The following is a 10,706-nucleotide window of genomic DNA, read 5'->3' on the forward strand; positions in this document are numbered from 1 at the left end:
TTCAGTTTTGACCTTTGCCTGTTTTTGGACCCTGCCTTTGCCTTACTCCTTTGGATTGTTTGCCTGCCTTACCTGACTGATCTCCCGTGTACCGAACCGTGGATTGTAATTAAAGACTGGTTACCCCCTGTATTTGCCTCCCAAGTCCTGCAGTTGAAAATGTCCTCTCCACCTCCCCACCCCCCAAAAAACGTCATCACTTCCGGGCCTGACAGTGGAGGTGCGTGACAGTGGAGGTACTGTAGGTGCGTGACAGTGGAGGTCTGCAGCCAGGTGCCTCTCCAAGGTTCTGTACTTGGACCACTTCTATTCAGTTTATATATGCTTCATTTAGGGAACATTATTAGGAATCACTCTATCAATTTTCATTGTTATGCTGACGACACCCAATTATATTTATCGATCAAGCCTGATGCAACCAATCAGTTAACTAAACTCCAAGCATGCCTTAAGGATATAAAAAGTTGGATGACCTACAATTTTTTGATGTTAAATTCAGACAAAACTGAAGTTCTTGTAAGTGGACCCAAACACCTCAGAAACTCTCTTTCTAGAGACTTAGTTACTTTAGATGGGATCACCCTGGCCTCCAGCTCCACTGTAAAGAATCTTGGAATTGGTTTTGATCAGGATTGTAAAGCCCTCTGAGGCAAATGTACTTTGTGACTTTGGGCTATACAAATAAAATTGATCTGATTTGATTTGATATAAAAGGTATATACAAGATCAAATTAACATTAAATAAAGTGCAACAAATGCAAAAGTAATTGTCCGTGTTTGTGTCAACTGGGGGAGTTATTATAGAGATTAATGACTGCAGGCAGGAATGATTTTCTGTGTCGCTCTGTGGTGCATTTAATAGAGAAGAGTTGCTACTGAAGGAGCTCCTCTGTTGAGCCAGCGTGTCGTAGAAAGGGTGTGAAACATTGTCCAATATGGACTGAAGCCTGGACAGCATCCTCCTCTCTGCCAGTCGTCAGAGTGTCCAGCTCCTCCCCGACGACATCACCAGCTCTCCTGATCAGTTTGTTTAGTCTGTTGGTGTCTGCGATCTTCAGCCCACTGCCCCAGCATGTGACAGCGAAGAAGATGTGAGGTGAAGAGGGCAACAAAGCAGTTGCAAGCTTCTAAGCTGTGGTTCTATGGAATTGTAGTTCAGGGTTTGAAGCACGCATTGAAGCTTTAGTGTGGCGCTGCCATTACTACATAAAACCGGTATTTATCAAGTAAAACCTGAGTCACATTTTGTCGTCACGAGTACAAAAACGCTTTCCTCCGGATTAGATCCCTGCAGACTCACAGGGCATCATTGTTACACACCTGAGGCCCAGCAGAAAGTAGTAATTCTTCCTGCTACTATCTGCTGGTCCACCCCTGTACGATAGACTGATAAGGGTTTTTTCCCTCCCTGTATTCCTGCCTTGTTTTTTGACCCTGAGCTCCCTGTGCTACAGATCACCTACCCCTGCTCAGCAGCTGCCAACCCGGACCCGCTCCTCTCCCGGACCTGCTCCTCTTCTGGACCCACTCCTCTCCCGGACCCTTACCCCACTGTCGTCCTCTCCCCCCTTTTTTGTGTCTCCCTGAATAAACACATCACCACTTGTGAACTCAGCGTCCGCCTCTTTGGTCCAATTTACCACCTGTCGTCACAGAAAGATCTAGCCACAATGGACCACGCGGACGCTGATGCTCTTCAGCACACCGTTACCAGCCAAGCTTACACACGTGGACAAAATTGTTGGTACCCTTCGTTTAATGAAAGAAAAACTCACAATGGTCACAGAAATAACTTCAATCTGTAAAAAGTAATAATAAATAAAAATTCTATGAAATTTAACCAATGAAAGTCAGACATTGCTTTTCAACCATGCTTCAACAGAATTATTTAAAAAAATAAACTCATGAAACAGGCCTGGACAAAAATGATAGTACCCCATAAACTTAATATTTTGTTGCACAACCTTTTGAGGCAATCACTGCAATCAAACGATTTCTGTAACTGTCAATGAGACTTTTGCACCTCTCAGTAGGTATTTTGGCCCACTCCTCCTGCGCAAACTGCTCCAGTTGTCTCAGGTCCTTCCTTTCGTCATTTTTTCCTTCCTTCCTTCCTTCCTTCCTTCCTTCCTTCCTTTGTTATGGTGTCAACGTGGGCGGGACTTCAAGTGGACAAGCTTACAACATGTCGTTAGAAATATGTACAAGATCAACTGGTTCATTACCAGAGAACAGACATATGACCTTTATAAATCTGTCTCTATCAAAGTGAAGCATATGTGTGGAGACAGGATCAGAATAAGACAGGAGACACTGAAACAAGCTTTAAATGGAAATGACGTATGCCACTGTACGTCTCTGTTTAAAGACGTTTTGACAGTGACAGAGACATCAGCGACTCTGACCAACAGAGGAGACAACTGAGTTAATATACAGGAACTAAAACTATTGTTGTTAACTATTAACTGAGATGGTTTTTATTTGTAACACATTATCAATCTCTCAAAAACAAGTTACAAAAATGAAAGTCTGGAGATGTGTCTACTCCTGAGAAGATGCTGTAACAGTTATTGTCTATAGAGCACTGCCCCATTACAGGAGAATCAATTTTATAAACACTCTCTATTATTTTTAACAAAAAAAAAATTGCCACTGCTGACTTCAAGTCATCAAGGGAAAAACTGGATAAAGTTTTCAGCTAGCAATAATCACGCCTTGGATAAACTTCATAGGCTACGATACTGCCACTGCAAAAGGATACTGAAGCTCTGTCACAGAGGGGGTGTCTGTTACATCTACATACCCCTCTGTTAGGGTTGGAAACATGCATACTGCACAGTGACTGTACAGGAAACCAATTATACACATGGATGATACTTTGATAATAACTGTTAAAGATATATAACCTATATTGTATTTAAATACTGTTAAACTGTGGGTTAAAAATGTTATTGAACTATCTTGTCAGCTGTTGACTGTGAGAGTGCTTCTTATATTTAAGTCATCATTGTGATACTAGTAATCATTTCTGACTTTATGACACTAACGATGTTTTCCAAAGAAGAAAAAGTATGTTATCAGACCAGCTCATCAAGATGGTACCTTTTATTTTCATGACATCTTCTAAAACAAGTTACAAAGCAAAAAGTCTGCAGATATGCCTGCACTTGAGATGATAGTGTAACAACTATTGTTTATAGATCACTACCATAATGCAGGTGGTAACAATTCAACTACAAACTTTGTCTTTTAACAAGTCATCAGTCTCATTAGAGACTACCAAAAATTGCCACTGCTGACTATTTTTCAAGTCATCAAGGCAGGAATTGGGTAAAGTTTTCAACTAGCAATAATCACACCTCAGATAAACCTCATAGACTACAATACTGCCACTGCAAAAGGATACTGAAGCTCTGTCACAGAGGGGGTGTCTGTTACATCTACATACCCCTCTGTTAGGGTTGTAAACATGCGTACTGCACAGTGACTGTACAGGAAACCAGTTATATACATGGATGTTACTTTAATTACTGTTACAGATATAAATTAGGGAACTTGTATGACATTTACTGATTTGTGTGGTCTGCTTTTCTTTTCTTAGACAAAATGCCGTTTCTATAAGAAATGCTCTTTAACTTTTATGAGAAAAGGCACTTTGTGTCATAGAAAACAAACTATTGGTCCATGACAAATAATAGACTGTTGAATAATAAACGTTTTTTTTTTCACCCCATTTCATACTTTGTTGTTCTCTGAGTTTCTTTATGACTAGACAAAATAACACCATTCATGTAGACACACTGTACATTATAAAGAAGCAGATTTCCTTTTTTAGTCATTGTTACGTACTTAAGAAATACAGTTTTCTGGTCACAGTGCAATGTACTTACTCGAACAGCAGAGGGCCCTCTGAAACAGGATATGGGATGGTGACTAGAAGTCATAAATTTGTGTAAAACAAGATTAAACACAAATTCTTAGCCAAGTGAAAAACTATTTTTTAATATGAATTTAAAGATATAAACAAATCAGTGTTGCAATTTAAAGTTTGACTTTAGTTTTTGCAACTTGATGATGATTGCTGCATCACGAAAGCGTGTGTGCGTCATTTTTTTTCTCTTGTGATTGAGACTCTGCTCGTAAAGTGAAAGCAACATTTGTGCAGTCATGTTCGAGAACCGTAATTGCAGTGATCTTTGATTAGAAGAGGGTTTAGGCAGTCACAGGGGTGGAAGGGGTAATCAAATCAGTCTTCTCACGAAGGCAGATGAGCTCAAAGCCTCTCTTCACCCTGTAAACACTCCTATACCCTCACTATCATATAAGCACACTTTATTTTCTCAAGCTCTCCACACTTATTACATTACATTACATTACATTACATTACATTACATAACATTGCATTTAGCAGACGCTTTTATCCAAAGCGACTTACAGAGGAGGACATAAGCTGAGAAAGGTGTAAAGGAGCACAGAGTTGTTGTTAGTTGTTAGTTTTGTTAGGCAGGGAAGCATTCTCGAAACAGAAAGGTTTTTACAAGTTTTTTAAAGGTCGAAAGGGATGTTGCTGTTCTTGTAGCCGTTGGTAGGTCATTCCACCATTTGGGGACAACCACAGAGAAGAGTTTCGAGTGACCTCGCTTTGCGAGAGGCGAGGGTACAACTAGACGGTTTTGTGTAGCCGACATGTACTTTTTTTTAGCTTTTATACTTTTTTAGCTTTTATTCCCAATATAGTAGATCTTTAAAACATTGTACTGAAGATCATGGTACAGTGAGGCATATTGGTCACCTTATCCTCATCAGGGTCACGGTGGGGCTGGAGCCTATCCCTGCTGAGTTTGGGCAGGAGGTGGGGTACACCCTGGACAAGTCACCAGCTCATCACATTCACACCTACGGGCAATTTAGAGTCACGAATTGATCTATTCGGTGCATGTCTTTAGAGTGTGAGAGGAAGCCAGAGTACCCAGAGAGAACCCACGCAGCCACGGGGGAGAACATGCACACGCAACTCCACACAGCTGAGGTAACAGTGCTAACCACTGCACCACAGTGCTGCCCCCATGTTGGTCACATTCAGTTGAAGTGCTTTCATTATTCATCCTAATTCACAACCAATGAGAACAGACTCTGTAAGATTTGTTTTGTGTATTTTTTATCTGCTGTCTCAAGGTTTAAATGCATGTTATGTTTTAGGCTATTTAGGCTAACTATTACACCAGTAGAGATGATTAATAATAAAAACTAGTATATTTTAAACTGGTAATTAGAAATGGAGATATTTTTCAAGTTTGGAATGAACAGAAAACACTAGTTCAATCATTTTCGTCAGATCTTTTGTATACAAAACCAATTTGCATCCTGCTTTGCAGCGGGTCTTTTGTTTTGATTTTGTTTGTCACAAATCCAGTTACAACTCGACGTTTCCAAATGCAGACATCCCAAGTCTCCCGGAAGTTCCGGGAGTCTCCCTGATATTAACAGTGGCTCCCTGATGCCCGCGAGCTAGGTAAAACATCCCGGATTTTGGATTACGCGAAAGAGATTAAAAAAAACGCGAGTGCGAGCAAACTCTGTTCAGCGTGTTCTCGTGTTCAGGGCGACTGGTTGCGAGAGAAGAGCGCGCCGATGGTTTGGTCGGCAAAATACACCAATAAGCTTTCGTGTGGGAGGGACTCCCCCCGTCCTCCCCGTGTCCGTGCAGTACCCCCCCCCCCCCCCGTCTCCCGGAAATGACTTTTTGGAACTTGGGATGTCTGCAAATGGAAAAGCAGGCTTCTCTTCAAAGAGTTAGACATCACAACCTTTTCTATTAATAAAAAAAAAAGCAGGTGCAAATCTAAAAGAGATGCTTTGTTTTGTGGCCAATTATGGACATCCTTGTTGCATCACCTTTATGTGAATATTTCCTCTTTCCTTTGAGCTGATCAGAAGAATTAGCATGGTAGATAAGCAGAAATGTTGAGATCACACAAATGAATGGAAACTTCAAAAGTTATCAAGTTATTCAACATACCCAATTAAACTTGTTCCAATCCTCTAATGCCATCTCCTTCTTAATCACTGTGTTGTGTACAAGGGGTTGCCCTCAATTAGCTGCCTCCTGTGACACCCTGACACGCTGCCGGATCGTGATTGTATTTCAGCTTTAATTACTTTGAAAACCCTTCAGGCAGAGGTGACTGGTCTCCTCTCCCCACTTATATCTTTATCTTTCTTTGCTCTGTTTCCCCTTCTTTTGATTGGTAGGGGGTGTCAGAGGATAGTCCACCATGTATAATAAAATCAAAGAGCCATAAGCTTTAATGATCATTGTTATGTTTTACTGTTTTATGTGTGATACTTGGCAGTTCTGAGCAGACGTAACAGCTGATAGCTTCCACATAAATATTTTTTAATTCATGCTCAGAGTCATGTCATATTAAAGTCTATTGGTTTTACCTGAGGTATAACACCGCTTAACCTAATACCCTGCCATGACAACTCAAAATGAAGCAATGATCAGCAACATTAGAGAGTCATAGAGAAGAAGAAAAAATATTGCACTGAAGTGGAATTTGCGGCAGACAGACACAAGTAATAATTAATTATTTGACAGTCATAGACATAGATATTAATCAAATATAGTCAAATTGGAGATGGATCACAACTAAAATTACATTTCAAACCGTAACTGATGAGTGGTCTTAAAAAGCAAGAACACTTTTCTTTTGTTATCGCCGTCACTGAGGATGGAGTGTGAGATTGAATCGCCAACAAAACCACAGCCACATCTGGTACAATTTCTTCATTGATCTACTTGTCTCTTATCCTGATAATTCATGGTGACATACACCCTAGGCTAGACTCTTCATCACCATTGTGACAATTAATGTCGGTCCAGAACTGTATATGTCCGCAAACACAAACTGCTGATTTCTGTCTACTGAGATTTCAGTCAATTTTTATTTAGTTATCTTTTTTTCTGTTTGCAGTTTAGACTTTTACCTGCTTCACAAATACCAAAAGAAGAGGTTATAAGTTACAGTAGATTCAGTGTTGTTACATTATGGATCATTGTAGGGACATAATTTGTCCAGACCAGACCAGGCCAGGCCAGGCCAGGCCAGGGATGCACCTGGGATGTCCATAACAGCACTCATATTTCATGAGAAACAAAGCTGATAAAAGAAAGGATCAGATGATTATTTCTTCACTGGATTCTACTGAATGCCGCTATCTTTATTGACTGCTGGGCTCTTTAGCATTTTGCTCCACTTATTGTAAGTGCAGTGTACAAAACTTTCAGCTTGAAAAGTCTCATGTTGTGAGTGAGTTTGTAGTTCCAATAACTCCACTACTCGTTCGTCCTCTCCCAGCTGATCAGTTTTCAGGAGTCACATTCTCCCAGTTAAACTTCATGACTTCATATCAATAATTTAAGCTTCATCAGCTTTATAGTTTTCTATCAGGACCTTCAGGATTTGGATCAAGAATCTTGTGAATATTGAATCACCATTAAGGCTAATATAAGTATGAGATCTGACTCTTTATTGGCAGGTACCCAGTATTAAATGACTCGAATCATGATTGGGGCCAACAACATTCCTAGTTGTAAAGTCAGTGTGTATTGGTGAGCTTGTATGTCGGTGTATACATGTGTCAGAGGATCATTTTTCAGAAAAGGGAACCCCGGCTCCTTCAGACTATTAGAAGCAGTGCCCTCATAGCCCCCCGGTAGCCTGAGGCTCTCAGAAATAGCTTTTTAAAAGGTACCAGTCTCCCCTGTTTCCTCAGGATCCAGGTGCTTTTAATTGGATTTCTTTGACAAGATTATTGCCTGCTCTCAGGCCAAACTTGGATGGTGTGTAGTTTTAACAAGAGTGCCTATATAGTCACTTTAATCACAAGTAAACTTCACAGAGAACTTTGATTTGATTGGAAATTACTCGTGTGACCAAATGTTGACCCTCTTTCAAAGTGGTGTAATTTCATATCAAGTGATATGCTGTGAATCATTAGGTCTGACATAAATGTTGTATATATTCATGTGATACACACAGCTTTGAAGAAATGAGAGATTCGGCACTTCTAAATATTTCCAGAGGTGTTTTGTACAACCACCTTCACCAGAGGAGAAATTCAAATCTCCAATGTATACACAATATGAAAGCATTTATTCCCTTGGACCCAGCCCCTCCAAGGTATTGTGACCTGCATAAATGAAAGAAGTGTTTGTACTGAAGGCAGTGAGTTACACCAACCAGCCCTATAATCCCATAGAAAATGTCTCACATAAAATCCTATCTGGTCAAAGCAGTTAGTCAGAGAAAATGAAGCAATATTTCCATCTCTAAATGGGCATATGAATTGATAAAGACTAAGAATGAGATCATATCAAGCCAATTTGAATGTTTTATTGTTTAGTATAATTGTGCTAAGCTACTTGGTGGCCATCCAAAGACAAGAGGCTTCCACAGGGGCAATTAATACATAGGTTATTGTCTAAAAATATGCTCTAAAATGACTGCATCGTAGTTAAAAATAGGGGTACTTACTGAATTTAAATTGGCAGGCTAGGTAAGTCTGCTGAGAATCTGTGTCCCAGTGAAAATGCTTCAGAAAATTTGAAAGGTTCATGTCAGAGATACCCAACTTAAGGCCAACGGGCCTGCAATTGGGTGCTTGGTGGCCCCTCCAGCTATTTTCTTCTTTACATTGGAAATATTCACACTTGGACGACAATTAGTTTCTGTGAAAAGTTCACATACTCCAGACCGGCACAGAGATACTGAGACTGGATCTTATTTTTGACAAAGATTATGGAGGACAGTAATGTCAAAAGGTTTGACAATAAAATCAGGAGATGTGTGCTGAATGTAGAGAAGAGAAACTTAAGTATCGATCTCATCATGCAAGTATTGGTCATACCAATACCAATGTTAGTCTCAATACTATCGATATTTTAGATCGATCGACCCACCACTAATGTTTGCCAATCATCAACTGCCGTCATGAGTCAGCACATCCAGTGCAGCATTCCTGCCTGGCAGCGCTGCGAGAAAAGCAAGGATTATGATTTTAAGTTAAAGTTATTCTGTTATGTCAATGTTTATTTATTTGATCTGATAAATAATTTTAATGCTTGCTTCTTTACTGGCCCCTGGCCTCTTTTCAGCCCCCATAAAAAGCAAGTTGAGTGTTTCTGGTTTATGCCATTCGTTACTGCGAAGAATCAGCGAATAAGAAGTAAGCCGTAGTAAGTAATGTTCTGAATTTGAGTTTGAAACACCTTGAAATTATTTAGTGCAGTAAGTTCATTCTGTGTGAAGGCTCATGCAAATCTTCTACAAAATGGTCACCCTGTGATACGTGAATTATGTTCAGAATACAAAGGCCTATTTAAGCTTAGATGGTATTCTGTCAGAAGCACTGAGAGGCCCTGCGATAATTGAGTGATAGTAAAGTATGAAGTAAGACTTTTCTCGGGGCTCAGCTGGGAAATTTTAACAGGGTACAGGATTTCGAGGTTGGGACATCGGGTGGGAGTTTATTAAGGCTTTACGCCTGATTGTGTCGTGCCTCTCACGTTGTGTCCCATCTTTTTTTGTCTCACTGCTCTTGTTAAAGCTGGTTAATACTGGTTGTGGCGTTGCTTGCTTTTTAAGGAAGATTGGTGGTGTTGAACAAATTGGGGGTGTGAGGTTCCTGCCCTGTTCAACTCCAAAAGTTATTAGGGGTGGAAAAAGGACTGAAGTGATGACTGATCAGCTTCTCTTTGTAAGGCAGAGCTAAATATTACATGTTACAAAGTTTACTTTAAGCTATTATTCCTATCAAAATGTGCACTTTATTAAGTGACAAAAGAAGGAAAGCTGTTTCAAGAGACTTTATGTCCTTGCCAAACAGTATGTTGCTATTCCTGCCACCGTCGTGCCTGCAGAGACTGTTTTATACTGCGGGGTAAGCGGTTAACAGACTGTTGATGCCTTGGCCAAGTTAATGCTTGTTTTCTTTCAGAAGAAAAGCTACATGTTGTAATCTTTGTGATGTACTTTAGAGAGATCCAACGCGACATTTTGACTCACAAAAAGCTAACGCAAAGCCACGGTTATTTAACAATGCTAGTTGCTTATAATATCAGTAAAACTAATAAGGAGGCAAAGATATTTGTGTAGCGACTACCCACTGACTGGATAAAGGCTGGACGTCGTATCTGTGATGTCACCAATGGTGTTGGCTGCAGCCATGTTGGAAGTCCTGTTTCTTCCCCCTTCCGGCTAATCTAAAAAATTGCCGAAGATGTGGATTGTCGGTGGGTATAAGGGGGGCTGTTTTTGGCACTTCTGCATTGGCTGCACTACACAGCCATGGAAGTTGCCACTTGTGACTACCCCATTGTAGTGGCCATTTGTCCATAAAAAACAAATTAAACTTTAAACCAAACAAAATCAAAAGGCCACTAATGCACCATGGGGATGTGGTTTAACGCAGGCAAAAGAAGATGAATGTCCAAACTGAATCCTTGCGTTTTGTGATGATTTTTTTTCAAAACAATAAAACAAACTAGAAAAATTTCTAAAGAAATTTTGAGTGTGCCTGACTCTGGCCCCGTCGTCCCCATGCATTATTACTGACACTAACATTAGCATGTTAACATCAACATGTTAACATTGGCATGTTAACATTAGCATTGTAGCATTAGCATGTTAGCATTAGCATGT

The 10,706-nt window shown here is 40.2% G+C and overlaps 1 long non-coding RNA gene and 2 other non-coding genes across 3 annotated transcripts; all 3 read right to left on the reverse strand.

Annotated features, from left to right (window-relative positions):
• Positions 1-1,430: 1,430 nt before the first annotated feature.
• LOC113748158 (uncharacterized) lies at positions 1,431-2,491 on the reverse strand. The gene is made up of 2 exons (XR_003464170.1): positions 1,542-2,491; positions 1,431-1,507 (listed from the first exon to the last, which is right to left on the reverse strand). It is a non-coding gene; the product is annotated as an uncharacterized LOC113748158 (long non-coding RNA).
• A 133-nt stretch (positions 2,492-2,624) lies between these two features.
• Positions 2,625-2,759, reverse strand: LOC113748248 (U4 spliceosomal RNA). Its single transcript, XR_003464203.1, has one exon. It is a non-coding gene; the product is annotated as a U4 spliceosomal RNA (small nuclear RNA).
• A 505-nt stretch (positions 2,760-3,264) lies between these two features.
• LOC113748247 (U4 spliceosomal RNA) lies at positions 3,265-3,404 on the reverse strand. Its single transcript, XR_003464202.1, has one exon. It is a non-coding gene; the product is annotated as a U4 spliceosomal RNA (small nuclear RNA).
• Between the last annotated feature and the right edge of the window lie 7,302 nt (positions 3,405-10,706).

The sequence above is a fragment of the Larimichthys crocea genome, chromosome XVIII (assembly GCF_000972845.2).
Source record: "Larimichthys crocea isolate SSNF chromosome XVIII, L_crocea_2.0, whole genome shotgun sequence".
Lineage (NCBI taxonomy): Eukaryota > Metazoa > Chordata > Actinopteri > Sciaenidae > Larimichthys > Larimichthys crocea.